Here is a 14,438-nt window from a genome sequence, read left to right on the forward strand (position 1 = left end):
GAGTTGGCAGTCTCCCCTTCCAGCAAACACCCACTCCCCCAGGGGTGGTCCTGTCAATGCCCCCTCCCTTAGCTGGAGGTGGACAGGGCTGGGGACACCCATAGCCCCCACTGCCCACTCGGCAGCAGCCCTTGCCCAGCCCTTGCCCAGCCCATCCTCCCTCCTCACCCTCTGTCCTGTGGCCTGGGGGGCAAGGAGCGGGGAGAGGACGGGGAGATGGGTTCAGAGCCAGCTTGCCAAACTGGTTTTGCTCTCTGCTGCTGTTTCATTCTCATTCCTTTCTCTAGAATGTGGGGACACTTGCCACTCTCTGACCTCTACAAAGTCACCTAAGCAGATGAGACTACACTTCAATCAATTACTGAGAATCATTTGTACTCAGAGCAGAAAAAAGCTTTATTTGCTGTCAATATTGAGGTTTTAATAGCCGTCCAGATAATCACAGAGGGAAGCCACCAGACTAAAGTGCAGTTTAGTCTGTGACTCCACGCTTCCCATCCCCAGAATTCTGTTCTCAGCTCCAAGCAGCAGAAGGAGGCAGGTGGGCAGGGCTCAGCTGGGGGCCTGTGCCACAGGTCCAGCTGGCCCGGGAGGGCTGGCTGGAAATGACCAGGCCGCTCTGTGCCAGGACTTCCTGGAGGCAGGAACCTGTGAGGCCGAGCTGTTCCTGTCCCAGCACTGCCCATACAGAGTGCAGGTGGAGGATCCCAGCCAGACTGAAGCCTCACTAACTGGTAGCGGCTCCAGCCTGGCACACAGCAAGTGCCCGATTCAGGCCTGGTACACAGCAAGTGCCCAATACTTTTTTCAGTCCCCTGTATCAACACTGCTAAACAGACACAGGAACTTTCAGTACAATTTGTTGTTTCCAAGAAATGTTATGCAATCACTATGATGACAATGCAAAATGAATTTTGGGGCAAGAACATGAGAAATTTGGTAATGTTGAGAATAACTATTCTACACTTTGGGTTTCCAACTTTTATATTTTAAAATAGTGCTAGAATTGTCACATAATAACAGAAGAAGAATCAGGACATGATTTTATTTACTTCTTTATTAAACAAGAAAAAATATCGGGAGGACATCGGGGTTGAAATGGTGGATTGAACACATGCATCTCACTTCATTTCTGCCAGAAATTCCGCTAACATTGCAATAAAGGACTAAAAAAATGAACAACCAGAAATGGAAACCAATAAGGATAGGGAGAACAAGGGAGGAAAACAGCAACAACATTTGGAAACTGGAGAGCAAATGAGCTGATGGTAACTGATTTAGGAGACCCAAAAAAGTGGATTCCTACACCAAGAGTAAGGAAAGCTGAGAGCCACCTTGGTTTACACTGCAGAATCTTGGAAAGGCACAAGAGCTAGCAGCACCAGGGACTTCAGGAACTGACGGTGAAAGGGAATGTGCCACAATGAGGAGGTATGGGTGCAAGCTATTTGCTAATTAGTTGGATTCCTAGATACCCTTCCTAATCTACATGGATGGTGACAGCCTGACCCCCAAATCTATCTTGATAAAAGGGCATCTCTAGACTGGGGGATACCAGGCTCAGTTGAAGGTGTGTACACCACACCAAATGCACATGAATACTAGATAGAAATGCCCACAGCTCTGTTCTCCTATTGGACTTCTAGAAGGCTAGTTAGGCAGGCCAGAAAGGACATTGGAAGACTATTTCCTAGGGAGTCCGCTAGGTAAGAGAAGTATCTAAATTTATTGACCGCGGGAGTTCCATCAACAAATGGCCCAGCTGATTATGCTGCAGAGGAGCACAAAGTCATATAGTTCCAACATGCATATAGAGCTCCCAATATGTTTTTTAGTCCATAGTTGTTAATCATGAGTAGACAACCAAGAATTATTAAACATCTGAGAAAACATCACCTCAGGAAACCAAAAGAAAGAGACAGACAAAAAGAAGAATTTGGAGGAAACAGAGACAATGTGGAAAGAAGAAAACTAAACTAGAAAAAAAACACATCAAACTATTTTGCATCCATGAAACAAGAATAGGAAGTGATGAAAAAGGAATATTCAGAAAACAAAATCTCACGGAAACATGAATGCAGAAATAAAAAACTCAACAGAATCCTAGGAGTACAATGAATTAAGGAAAAGAAATAGAAGGCATAAATATCAGAAAGGAAGAAGTAAAACTGTCTGTTTTGCTAGAAATCATAAGGAATCTACCAAAAATACTAGAATAAGTGAATTTAAGCAAGAATATGAGATCAATATACAAAAATCAAAATACACCTGAAACCAATAAACAAAAAAATTTAAATACCAAAAAAAGCTATCTCATACATGGTCAAGTTCTGTCTTATGATGAAAATATACTTGTTTTTGCTCTTCCATTCTCAAGAAAATAAAATATGCCAGATCCAGAAAAAGATTACTTACAATAGCATAAATAAAATTATAAAATACTTATGAATAAATTTAACAAGAAATGTACTAGCCCTTTACACTGAAAAATACAAACTTTTCAGAGAGAAATGAAGACTATATAAAAGGACATATTTTCAGTGTTCATGATTGGAATATCCCGTTGTTAATATGTGCATCCTGCCCAGAAGTGATCTATAGATTCAATTCTGTTGACCAGCTAATTATAAAGTGTTTCTGGAAAGGCAAAGACCTAGGATAACCAAACCAATCTTTAAAAAGAAGAACAAATTTAGAAGACTTATACCTGATCTCAAGAATTCCTATACAGTAATAGAGACAGTGTTATTGGCGTAAGGTCAGGCAAATAGGTCAATGAAAGACAACAGAGAATCCAAAAATAGGCTCACACATATAAAGTCAATTGATTTTCAACAACAGCACCAAGATATTTCAATAGGGAAAGGACAGTCTTTTCACAAATGGGACTGGGACAACTGCGTATCTGTATGATAAAGTTAACCTCGACCCCTACCTCACACCATTCACAAAAATTAACTTGAAATAGATGATAGACTTGAATATAAAAGCTAAAACTATAAAGCTTCTAGTAGAAATTCCTATGCAAATATCTACATTACCTTCAAGGAGGCGAAGATCTCTTAAAACACAAAAAGCACTAAGCATAAAATGAAATTTTGATAAATTGGGCTTCATCAAAGTTTAAGACTTCTGCCCTTCAAAAGATACATTTAAGAGAATGAGAAGGCATGGCATGGGAGAAAATATAAATGAAACATACATCTGAAAAAGTACTTATATCCCAAACAAAAGAATTTCTACAACTTGCTAATTAAAAAGCAACAACTCAACTAAAAAAAAAAAGTGACTTGAACAGGCACTTAATGAAAAAGGATATATGAATGTTCAATAAGCTTAGAAGAAAAAAGAAAGCTCAGTATCATTAGTCATTAGGGAAATGAACATGAAAACCACCATGAGATTCCGCTTCTCACATGTTAGAATGACTAAAATTTAAAAGACTGATAATACCAAGTATTGATGAGGATGTGAAGCAACTTAACTCTCTCACACACTGCTGACCAGGTGCCAAATGGTAGAGCGCTTGGGGACACAGTTTGGCGGCATCTTATAAAGTTAAACGCACATCTACCCTATGACCCAGCAACTCCACTCTTAGGTATTTCCCCAGAAGAAATGAAAACATATGCCCACAAAAAGACTTATATAAAGATATTTATGACAGCTTTATTCACAATAGCCCAAAGCTACAAACAACCTAAGTGCCCCTTCGGTGGGGAATGGATTCAGTGGGTTTACTACTCTGCAACAAAAGTGAACAGCCTGCTCATAAACAACATGGCAAAATCACACAGACATGTTGAATGAACAAAGCAGATACCAGACACACAAAAAAGTGCATACTGTATGATTTCATTTATAGGGTTTCTGTGTTGTGTTTAAGGAAGTCCTTTCCCCACTTGGAATGTTCTCATTTTTTTGTTGTTGTTTTAATTTTCACATCTTCCATCCTTCAGGGATTTATTTTGGTTAGTAGAAATCAGAACAGGGATTCCTTGAGGGGGGTGGGGAGGGGCCAGGGGATCGACTGGAAAAGGGCAGGAGGGAACTCGCTGCGTGATGGAAATCTATACATCTTTTTGGGTGGTGGTTACATGGAGGAATACCTTTGTTGACATTTATCAAGCTGTATGCTTAAAATCTGTGCATTTTCTTTCATGTAAATTATACCTCAATTTAAAAATTACATTCAAGAAGTACAATAGAGGATTTGGAAGATGAAGTTGAAGAAATTCTCTTCAAAGTAGAGTAAAAAGACAAAGAAATGAAAAATAGGAGGAAAAAAGGATTCAAAAATTAGAAGACCAGTCCAAGAAGCACAACTTACAAATAATTTGACTTCCCAAAAATAGAGAAGTGAAAAAATAAAGGGAATGGAATCATCAGATAAATAATTTAAGAAAATTTCCCACAAAGGAAGGCTGAGAGCTATCAAACTGTAGACCCTTCCTCCCTGCCTCTCCTTCTAGCCTGGGACCATGGACAAATCAGGTACTACACCAAAATCCATCACAGTGAGTTTTCAGAACGGTGAGGTCAAAAAGAAGATCCTGCAGGCTTCCAGAGAGAGAAGGAAAAAAGCTTCAGGCTTCTCAACAGCAGCAGTGGCTGGTAAAAGCCAACGCCTTGGAAGTCCGGAAGGCATGCTGTTAAGGCCAGCCTCCCTTGCAGAGCCGTGAACACCCTCCAGTGTGGTCCGTGTTGCCTCCTGCCACTCACCCCTGTGTGGACTCTGCTTCAGTCACACAAGAGAACTGACGCACGGTGCTGGGCCACGCCTCTGAGCCCTGGTCATGCTGTTCGCGTTGCTGGACCCACCCCATTCCTACCACTCCTTTAAGTAATAGTAATCACTGCTATTCATCAAGTTCTTACTATGTTCCCGCACTGTGCTACATAGGGCTTTGTCTGCATTATCTCAGATTCCCATGAGGCGTCTCTGAGTCAGATACCCTTATTATCTCCATTTTATAGACGAGGATATTGGCACCCAGAGGGGTTAGGTATTTGGGAACAACATGAGCAACAAAACAAAGAATACTGGAATAGAACCTAAAGAATAAACATCTGTGAGTCATATTAACATAAATAACCAAATAAATAAATGGAGAGAGGCAACCGCACTTCCTTACAGAAGCCTTCCAATCAGTAAATGTAGAAGGGATGAGGGAGATAGAAAAATCACCATTAAAACACCATAGTAATAATTGCTGAAGGCAAAATTCACTGATGACCACTAAAATGATGGGCAACAGTTTAAGCAGAAATAGGGTATTTGCATAGTCCCAAAGTGCCTCACCCGAAGTATTTAATACTTTCCGAGAGAAAAAGAGTAAGTTTATAGTGGGGAGCCCAGTGGACAGCACTTCGCGCCAAGCGGTCGAGATTGGCATCGGCATTGTGCACCCCCGATCTGCTGCACCAAGAAGGCCCATCTCCTCTGTGGTGCCCTTTTCAGGAAGCCACGACCTTGATTTACCTTGAGGAGACACAAGACAAGCCCAAACTGAGGGCCATTGTACAAAACACCTGACCAGAACTCTCTGAAGGAGTGAAGGGCAGGAAAGACAAGAAAAGATGGAGGAACCATCACCCATTGGAGGAGACCAAGGAGACATGAAATCAGGAGCTGTGATGGATCCTGAATTGGGTGCTGAAACAAAAAGGACGGGAAAACTGGTAAAATCCAAACAAATCCTCTATTTTAGTTAACAGGAGTTTATCTAGACTCATTGCTTAATTTTGATTATTGTGCTAAAGTCCTATAAGGTGCTAACATTGGTGAAAGTTGGGTGAAGGATATCCAAGAGCTCTGTACTATCTTTTCAACTCTTCTGTAAGTCTACAATAATCTCCAAATAAAAAGATTTTTAAAAAGTTATTTGGATTGTATGGTTTGTGAATATATCTCAATAAAACTGTATTTTAAAAAAAGTTACTTGTAGTCCCTTTTCTGTGAACTATCTTCATGTCTACTCATTTGTAATGTGGTTTTTTGGTTTTTACTTAATGATTTGTAGGAGTTCCTTTATAATTAGGGAAAACAGACCTTTGTCATATATGTTGCAAAGACTTTCTCCCTGACTTGCCTTTTATTTTGTTTCTGATCATTTTTAAGGCAAAAAAATTGTTCCATTTTCACTTGGACAAGTTTTTCTTTTACAGTTTTATGTTATACTTAGAAAGTATTTTCCCTAATTGGAAAGTTTGCTTCTAAATGTTTATGATTTTGTTTTTGTGCATTTAAACACTTCATCCTTCTGGAATTTATCTTGGGATATTTTTTCCAAAAAAGTTACCTAATTCTCTCAATATTTTTACCAAAGTATCCACCTTTTCCTCAATGCTCTGAAATGCCTCCTATATAATGTACATGACCATTCTATTTACTGATTTTTTAAATTAGACAAACTGCTTCTGAGGTTTTTCTAAGTAAACATTCAAGAATCACCAGGAAAATTCAGAGAAGGAAGTATAATGAGCAGGGAACTAAGCTGCCCAGGTATTAAAGAGTATTATAAACCTACTAGTAATTCTAATTATTTGTTTACTACACTGTGAGCTCATTGAGGACAAGGGCCAATTCATCTCCAGGCAAAGCGCAGTCCCGGCAAGGGTAGGGAATCAGTAAGTGTTTGTTGAATGACTAATAGACTGAATGAGGGAAGAGATTGGGAGGGGGTGAAATAAACTATGTTGCTGCGTGCCTCCTCTGTCCCAGGTGCTTTACGATTGTTTTCTGCACTTGCTTCCATTTTTTACCCCCATTTGTCTCCTAAGCAAAGGACTCAGAATGGTTGGGCCACTTCCCTAGGGCACACAGCCCGTGGTGAGAGACGGAGCTGAGATTTGGCCCTGACTGCCCACTGAAGAAGCAATTTCCTGCAGCCTGCTGCCCCACCCAGACCTTACAAAACCAGCTCCTGTGGAGGCCATGAGTCAGCTGCACGGAGGGCATGTGCTCCCCACCACCTCCCAGGGTTGCTGCTGGCCGGGCTCTGCTGATGGGGGCTGGACCCCAGCCCAGGACAACCTGTGGAGTCTTCTGGAATCCTGTGATCTCAGCCTGTCAAGGGAACAGCTGCCACACCCCAGGAGAAGGATCAGGATTCATGAGTCTGTACAGGGGCCTCTTGGGTCACTGCTGGGAGCTCCGAGCCAGCCTGGTCTTGACAGGGCATGGGCTTGGGGTTGGGCAGGGGGCTTCTAAACTGAGCCCATCTGCTGTGCATCTCGGGCAAACCCCTAACCTCTCTGAGCCTCGTCTATAGAGTGTGGTCTTTTTTCCTTTATTGAGGCAAACCATGAAATGCATAGACTTTATGGTACAAGTCAATGATTTTTGACTAATGTGTAACCAAAACCCAAATCAAGAGACAGATCATTTCCACCCCCCACCAGGGATTCCTCAGTCAACTTCTGTCCCTCACACCCCTTAGGCAATCACTGTTTTGATTTTTATTTTTCTATCACCAGAGATTAATTTTGCCTTCTTGGACTTCCCATAAATGGAACCACAGAGTGTGTACACTTTTGTGCCCGGCTTCATACAGCGTGTTTTTGAGCGTCATCCACATCATTGCATGTATCAGTAATTCATTCCTTTTAATTTATGAACAATCATCCTGTACATACACCACCTTGATTCACCCATTCACCTGTCTAGGAAGTTAGATTTTTTTCCCGTTTGAGATGATTATGGTAGAAGTGCTAAGTGCTAAGGGCTCATGGATACATATTTCATTTTTCTTGGTGGTCACGGAGGCGTGCCGTTCTCCTTCCAGAGAACCTGCTGCTGGGAATGTTGGTTGATGGTCCCAGGGCTGCCCTTTGGACCCACTACCCTGTTTGTGCTGGGAACACGCTTACCCCGCTGCTCCCAGCCAAGGACAGCAGGGTGGGGACTAGGCCGGCACGTTTCTGCAGCACAGGGGAACCCACTGGGCACTTTGGTGCAGGGCCTCCCATCCGCTTGGCCAGGCCACTGTCCAAGCTGCACTGGCTCTGAGGCGCCCCCCGCCCATCCTCCTTCCTGCCCGCTCCTTCCAGGACTCAGCCCTGCCCCCAGCTCTGAGCCCTTCCTACCTTCACCCTCGGGCACCAACAAGTCTCTTGTCCATCTAATCCTGTCCTGTCATCTGCTTCTTGGAGGACCCAAACTGACCCAACTGGGCATTCACCGCCCCCACTTGGGGGCCTGAGCAGCACGGGAGGATGGGAGTCACAGGGCAGTGCCCCGTACACCGGTGAGGGTCTACACTCACCCACGAGTGTCCTCAGAAGAAAGGAAATCTCCTTTTTGAACAAGGGGCTACACATTTTCATTTTGTATTGGGCCCCGCAAAGTCACCCTGTGTCCTCAGAGGGGTGCCAGCAGGAGGCTCCGGGGGGGCTTTCTATGCAGGAGGAGACTTGCCTTCTGAAGCTCCCCGTCGGGTCCCCTTCCCTTCTGCGCAGGGCAGCTCCTCAGCCTCAGTGTGGCAGGGGACATGGATGGGGGATGTAGTTAGCAGTCATGTCCGAGGAGCCTCAAGTCCCAGGGGCCACGGCACGCTGCCAGCTGCTCGGGAGGGACGCCAGGACCTGCCCAACTGCAATTCCCTCTCTGGCTTGGGATGTCCCATCTTAACGCGAGGCCTGTCCTCCGTGACAGAGCCTCATTTGCTGGGCTCCACCTTTCACGGCGGACATGAAACACTGACGCCGTCAGCCACCTTACCCGAGGTGCTAACCCTGTCGCTGTGTCAGTGACTGACTAACCAGGTTAATAACAGGTCATGCTATGACTACCCGACACCACGAATCCCCACTTCCAGAATAAAAGACGGAGAGGAAACGGGTGAACATAGTTTAACAGTGATTGTGTTTGGGTGGAATCTATACATGATTTATTTTTGTTTTCTAGAATTTCCCCAGTCTAGTGTACATGTATTACTTTTCTGATGAAAAATTCTAAAGGAATATTATCTCACCTGTATGATGTCAGAAACAGGTGACTGGCCACCTGTTCTCCTGTTACCTCTGTTTTCCACTACAATTTAGCTGATGGCCATGCTAACCGGTTGTCACATTCGTTTCATTGGCTGATCTTCTAAAGGAAATGTCCCTAACATCCTCAGCTTTTATTTAGTAAGTTTTAAAAGCTTCACTTATAAAAATGACACATGATGACTGTAAAAACTAATGACAAAATACACCAAGAAGAAAGTAGAAATTATCCCAATTTCCATACTCACAGATAACCTCAACTGTAATTCTGGAGAACATCCTGCTATCCATCTCTACTCACAATCAATTGATTTTATTGTTTTTAAACTAATTACTTTTTATTTAATTATATAGTCACAAGGTTCAAAATCAAACTTCAAAATGTACAAAAGGATGTACAGTGAAAGCAAGGCTTCCTTCCTCTTCTGCTTTCTTTATTGCATGCCAGAGAAGTATAGGAAAATTCAAGTATATAATAGATTTTTTTCCTACATAAGTGAGAGTGTACTTAACAAGCTTTTCTGCACTACGCTTTTATTCACGTAACAGTATAGTTTGTTACCTATCAGTAGATATGTGAATATGTGTATGCCTCCTTCTTAATAAACACAAGATCATATTCCATGGTAGGGACGTACCGTAACATATTTTGTGTGCTCCCAACTGAAGGAGATTTTGCTGAACTAGTTTCGTTCTTATCTCACGAAAGTCCACACCACATGCTGATTGTTAACCTGCAAGCAACGACATCGAGGCCTGAGCTCTAAAACTGACCTAATTGTGAACTTCTCCCTGGCCACTTAGAACTCCCGTTTGCTCCAACAAACCCAGTCTCTGCATTTCAATGAAATGCCCTCTTTGCAAGACCTTGACGTCTGCTTTCCAATTTAGCACTGTGTTTGACCAGTAAGGAGGTATGAAAGGAAAAAAGCTCGCTGCCTATGCATATAGAAGGTTTTTCTCTCTCCCTGCCTTGCCTAAATTTTGTCTGGTCAAACTTGCAGTGAATAAAATGACTTTGGAAAGAGGCACGGGGCTGGTTTTCCCGGGTGGTCATGGCCCTTATAATATAAGTCCAGAAAGCAGCAGCTCTGTGGGACAGTCCCAGCAGGTTGTCCTTGCGTTTTGCAGCTTTTGTGAAAAATTGGTCAGAGAAAAAATTCCAGTTGGAGTTGGGTGTGCCTAAAATTGTTCAAACATCTTTTTCAGAATGTCCACTCCTTTCTTGTTCAAAAGAACAATCACTGGCTTGTGATGTTTTGGTTTTGCTTTTTTTGTTGTTGTTTTAAGCTGACCCTCTCCCCCACCCCCTCCCCTGCCCTTTGGAAGCAGCAAGCTGAAGTCTATTTCCTTAGCTAAATATTTCTTCTTTGAAGGCACATGTATCCACACATCTGTATTTGGAGGCCACTTCTATGTACAGGCTGGACTGATTGTGGTTTGGAAAGATCAAATAAGAATAAAAGAAACCATGTGCACATCCAGGATTCCTTGAACTTTCCAAAGCTGATAAGAGAAGAGCTGAGGGGGCCTTGGCTGCTGACAAGGTCTCCTGGGGGGGCAGGCATGCGAGAGGCAACCTGCCAAGCTCACAGGAAGCACCAAGGGCAGGGACTTAGCTGAGGGACAATGGTCTGGCCCAGGGATGGCAGCCTGGTGTCCACGTCAGCTGCTGCGTGCTGTGGCCAAGCTCTCTGCTACTCTCCTTTCCATCCAGGCAGTGGGCGTTATCTGGAGCAATCTCTTTCTGGATCGCAGGGAGAAGGAAAGCACATGGGTGATCGACCCCCTTCAGAGGGAACTTGAAGTTCAAGGTATTTGTGATTGTTCGTCCTGATGCCAGAGACTGAGCCAGGCCATTGCACGCCTTTTAGGAAGGCAAAATACATCTTTGGCAGGGGACCCCTGGAGCAGGGAGGGCAGAGCGTGCTGCTCTGGGGGGAAAGGCCGTCTTCCTGTGGGGTGCACTTTGCACGGAATGATGGAGTGGCTAGGGCCAGAGACTTTGGAGTCAAGCTGCCTGGGTTCTAGTCCTGGCTCCACCACTTAGAGAAGTCCTACAACCTAAATTCAAGCAAGTTACTTAAGCTCCTGGTTTCCTTAGTGGTGACCTAGAGCTAAAAACAGTAGCTGTTCCAGAGTTGAGATTACCACGTGAAGCCCATGCCTGACGTAACAAAGGACATATGTTAATTCTGGTTATCCTGAGCATACCAGCCAGGGAGCCACCAGAACCGTCATAATGACCACATGCCAGAGATTGAAGTTGGTACAAAATACCAGGTCAGATGAGCCACCCAGGCCAACAGCTCTGCTGCTTTTCCTCCAGGTTTGCAACATGTCAGAGCTGGGTGGGCCTTGGGGTCAGCCTGCTAGTAGTTCTCAAGCCTGGCTGGGCTTCAGAAGACACCAGAAAGCTTAAAAATCCAACAGACCACAAACACTCTGCCGGTGGTCCTGATGGGAGGCCAGGTTTGTGGGTGACTGAGCCACTCCAGTTCCCTCCCTGGAGAGCTGGGGACATGGAGGCCCAGGGTGGGCAGTGACTTGTCCGGGATCCTGCAGCTGTATCAGAGGCCAAACAGGGGTGTAGCACCTATGATCTGATCCCAAGTGTCCCTGAAAGCAGGGACACAAATAGACATTTGCCCACCAATGTTTGTGGCGGCATTATTCACAATTGTCGATGGATGGCAGCGGCCCAAGTGTCCATCAACTGAAGAGTGGGTGGACAGACTGTGGTGTACACATACAATGGAATATTGTGCGGCTGCAGAAAGGAATGAAGTCATGAGGCATGCAACAACATGGATGAACCTTGAGGGCATTATGTTGCGCAAAATAAGCCAGAAACAAAAGGACAAATATTGTATGGCCTCACTAATATGAACTAACTGTGATGAGCAAACTCTGGGAGTTAAATTTGAGAGCATAGGTTATCAGGAGATAGAAAGAGATAGAGATTGAGCAGTTGACGCTTATGGAGTACAGAGTGTTTAATAAGGTCGATTGTAAAGGCTTGGAAATGGATAGCACAATACTGTGCGATGATAACACAATACAGTAAGTGGAAGTAACAAAGCTGAGTGTATGGTTGAAAGAGGAAGACTAGGGTCGTGTATGTCACCAGAAGGAAAGCTAGAAGATAAAAACTGGGACTGTGTAACTTAGCAAAACCTAGAGTGGATGATGACGGTGGTTAATTAAAGGTTTTATATGAAGTAGAACAAACGTAAGTCACTATTACGAGGTGTAATAATAAGGTGGTATATGGGAAAAAATACAATTTAATGCAAACTAAAGTCTATAGTTAACATTAACATTGTAATATTCTTTCATTAACTGTAATAAAGACACTACACCAAAGTTAAATGTCAATAATGGGGGGGATATAAGAGGCATGGGATTTTTTTTTTTTTTTCCAGAAGAAATGAGAATATTCTCATATTGACTGTGGCAGTGAATGCATAACTATGTGATTACACCAAGAGCCACTGATTGTACACTTAGGATGGATTATACAGTGTGTGAATACAAGCGTTTAAGGAAAAAAAAACAAACCAAGTCTTAGAATTAACACCTCTGAATTGCGAATGTGAATGTGGTTAAAAGGTTGTATAAATATATAAATACATATTACTAGAATAATTTTTTTTAAAAAAAGCATGGTACTGTCCACTACAAACAGAAAATTCTAACATAAACTATGGACAACAGTTAATTGTACATTATAATAATATTCCCTCATCAATTGTCACAAAAGTAACCACATTAAAGCAAAATCATACTAATGGCGACAGGTATACAGGAACTCCGTATTTTCTGCATGATTTTTCTGTCAACCTTCAACTCCTCTAATGTAAAAAGAATAAACAAAACTGACTGCCGCCCAGCCGGTGCCCGAGGGGGCGGGGCTTCGGCGGGGCGCCCAGTCAGCCACGGTCCCAGCCTGCCCCGCGCGGCCACCGAGCGCGGCCCCGCTGGCTGCCAACTCGCTCGTCCCCGCGCGGTGTCTGCGCACGAGTGAGGCGGCGGCTATGGCCGCCGCCGGGACCCGACTCCTGGGACACGGACGCGTTCTCCGTGGGGCACCCGCTGGGAAGGCGAGGACGAGGACGGAGATGTCAAGGATAACTGGGATGAGGATGAGGATGACGGGAAAAAAAAGAGGAAGCAGAAGTAAAACCAGAAGGAAAAGTTTAGAGAAGAAAAACATAGTGGAGAAAATCCAAGAGAAAGAACAGCAACAAACGAAAAGGCAAAAAGAAACTTTACAGAGAAATTTTAAGGAACCCGGAGAATCGAAAGTAGTAACACCAGAAGAACAATTCGCAGATAAAGTGCTTCTAAAGAAATTGCCGGAAAAGTCAGACCTGGAATTAGCAAAAGAAACTTTTGGTGTCAGTAATAGTTTATGGAATAGATGGTATGAACCCGTGTACAAGAGATGACTTCACAGATTGGAAAGTTACTAAAAGATAAAATTACTCAATGTGAAAAGTCCTTGTATTTGTCAGCATTCTGGAAGCCTTAGTTCCAGATGTGTGTATTTCATTGGAAATGGATGACTTGAAAAAGATGACCAATTCATTGACTGCGCTTTGAGGGGGAAAACAAGCAAGCAAAGGCAAGCCAAAAGGGGAAGAAAGGTGTGGTTCCCCGATGGGGGTAAAGGCGGCCATGAAAGATGATCTGGCAGACTTTGGTGGTTATGATAGAGAGGATGTGTACAAGACCACGAAGACTTCATTTGACATTTTATCTTCTCCTGGTGACTTCTTTCAATGTGTAGCCAACTTCCTTTTCTTTTAGTCCTGCCAAATGCTACAACAGAAGTGCAGTATCTTTTGTGCTGGTTATTTAATCCCTTGACAACTAGGTGCTGTTTTAGTTTCCTAGGCCACTTAAAGCAGATACCATAAAATGGGTTGGTTTAAGCAATGAGGATTTATTCAATTCAAGTTTGAGGCTGAGAAAATGTCCACGTCAAGGCATCATCAAGGCGATGCTTTCTTCCTGAAGACCAGCTGATGGTGATCCAGGGCTCCTCTGCCACATGACAAGGCACATGATGGCTTCTGCTGCTCTCTCCCTTCTGTTCTGGGTGTCACTGCTTTCAGCATCTTCCATGGCTTAGTCTCTCTGAATTCATTTCATTTATAAAAGACTCCAGTAATAGGATTCAGACCCATCCTGAATGAGGCAGGTCACACCTTAATTGAAGTAGCCTCGTCAAAAAGTCCTACTTACAGTGAGTCCATATCCACAGGAATGGATTAAATATAAGAACATGCCTCTGGGGTTCATATGGCTTCAAACCACCACAGGCACTAATGTGTGAATTAGGGAATTTGGATTTTGCTGCCAAAGGGGCTAAAATTGGGACCTTCAGTTGCTACCAGATCATAGTAAAAACAAAACAAAACAAAAAAAATCTTATTGTGATC

General features: G+C 43.5%; 1 pseudogene; it reads left to right on the forward strand.

The window, feature by feature from the left end:
* Positions 1–13,958, forward strand: part of LOC119509829 — a 43,787-nt pseudogene extending 29,829 nt beyond the window's left edge.
* Positions 13,959–14,438: the final 480 nt, after the last annotated feature.

Source organism: Choloepus didactylus, chromosome 15 (assembly GCF_015220235.1).
Source record: "Choloepus didactylus isolate mChoDid1 chromosome 15, mChoDid1.pri, whole genome shotgun sequence".
In the NCBI taxonomy this organism is placed as follows: domain Eukaryota; kingdom Metazoa; phylum Chordata; class Mammalia; order Pilosa; family Megalonychidae; genus Choloepus; species Choloepus didactylus.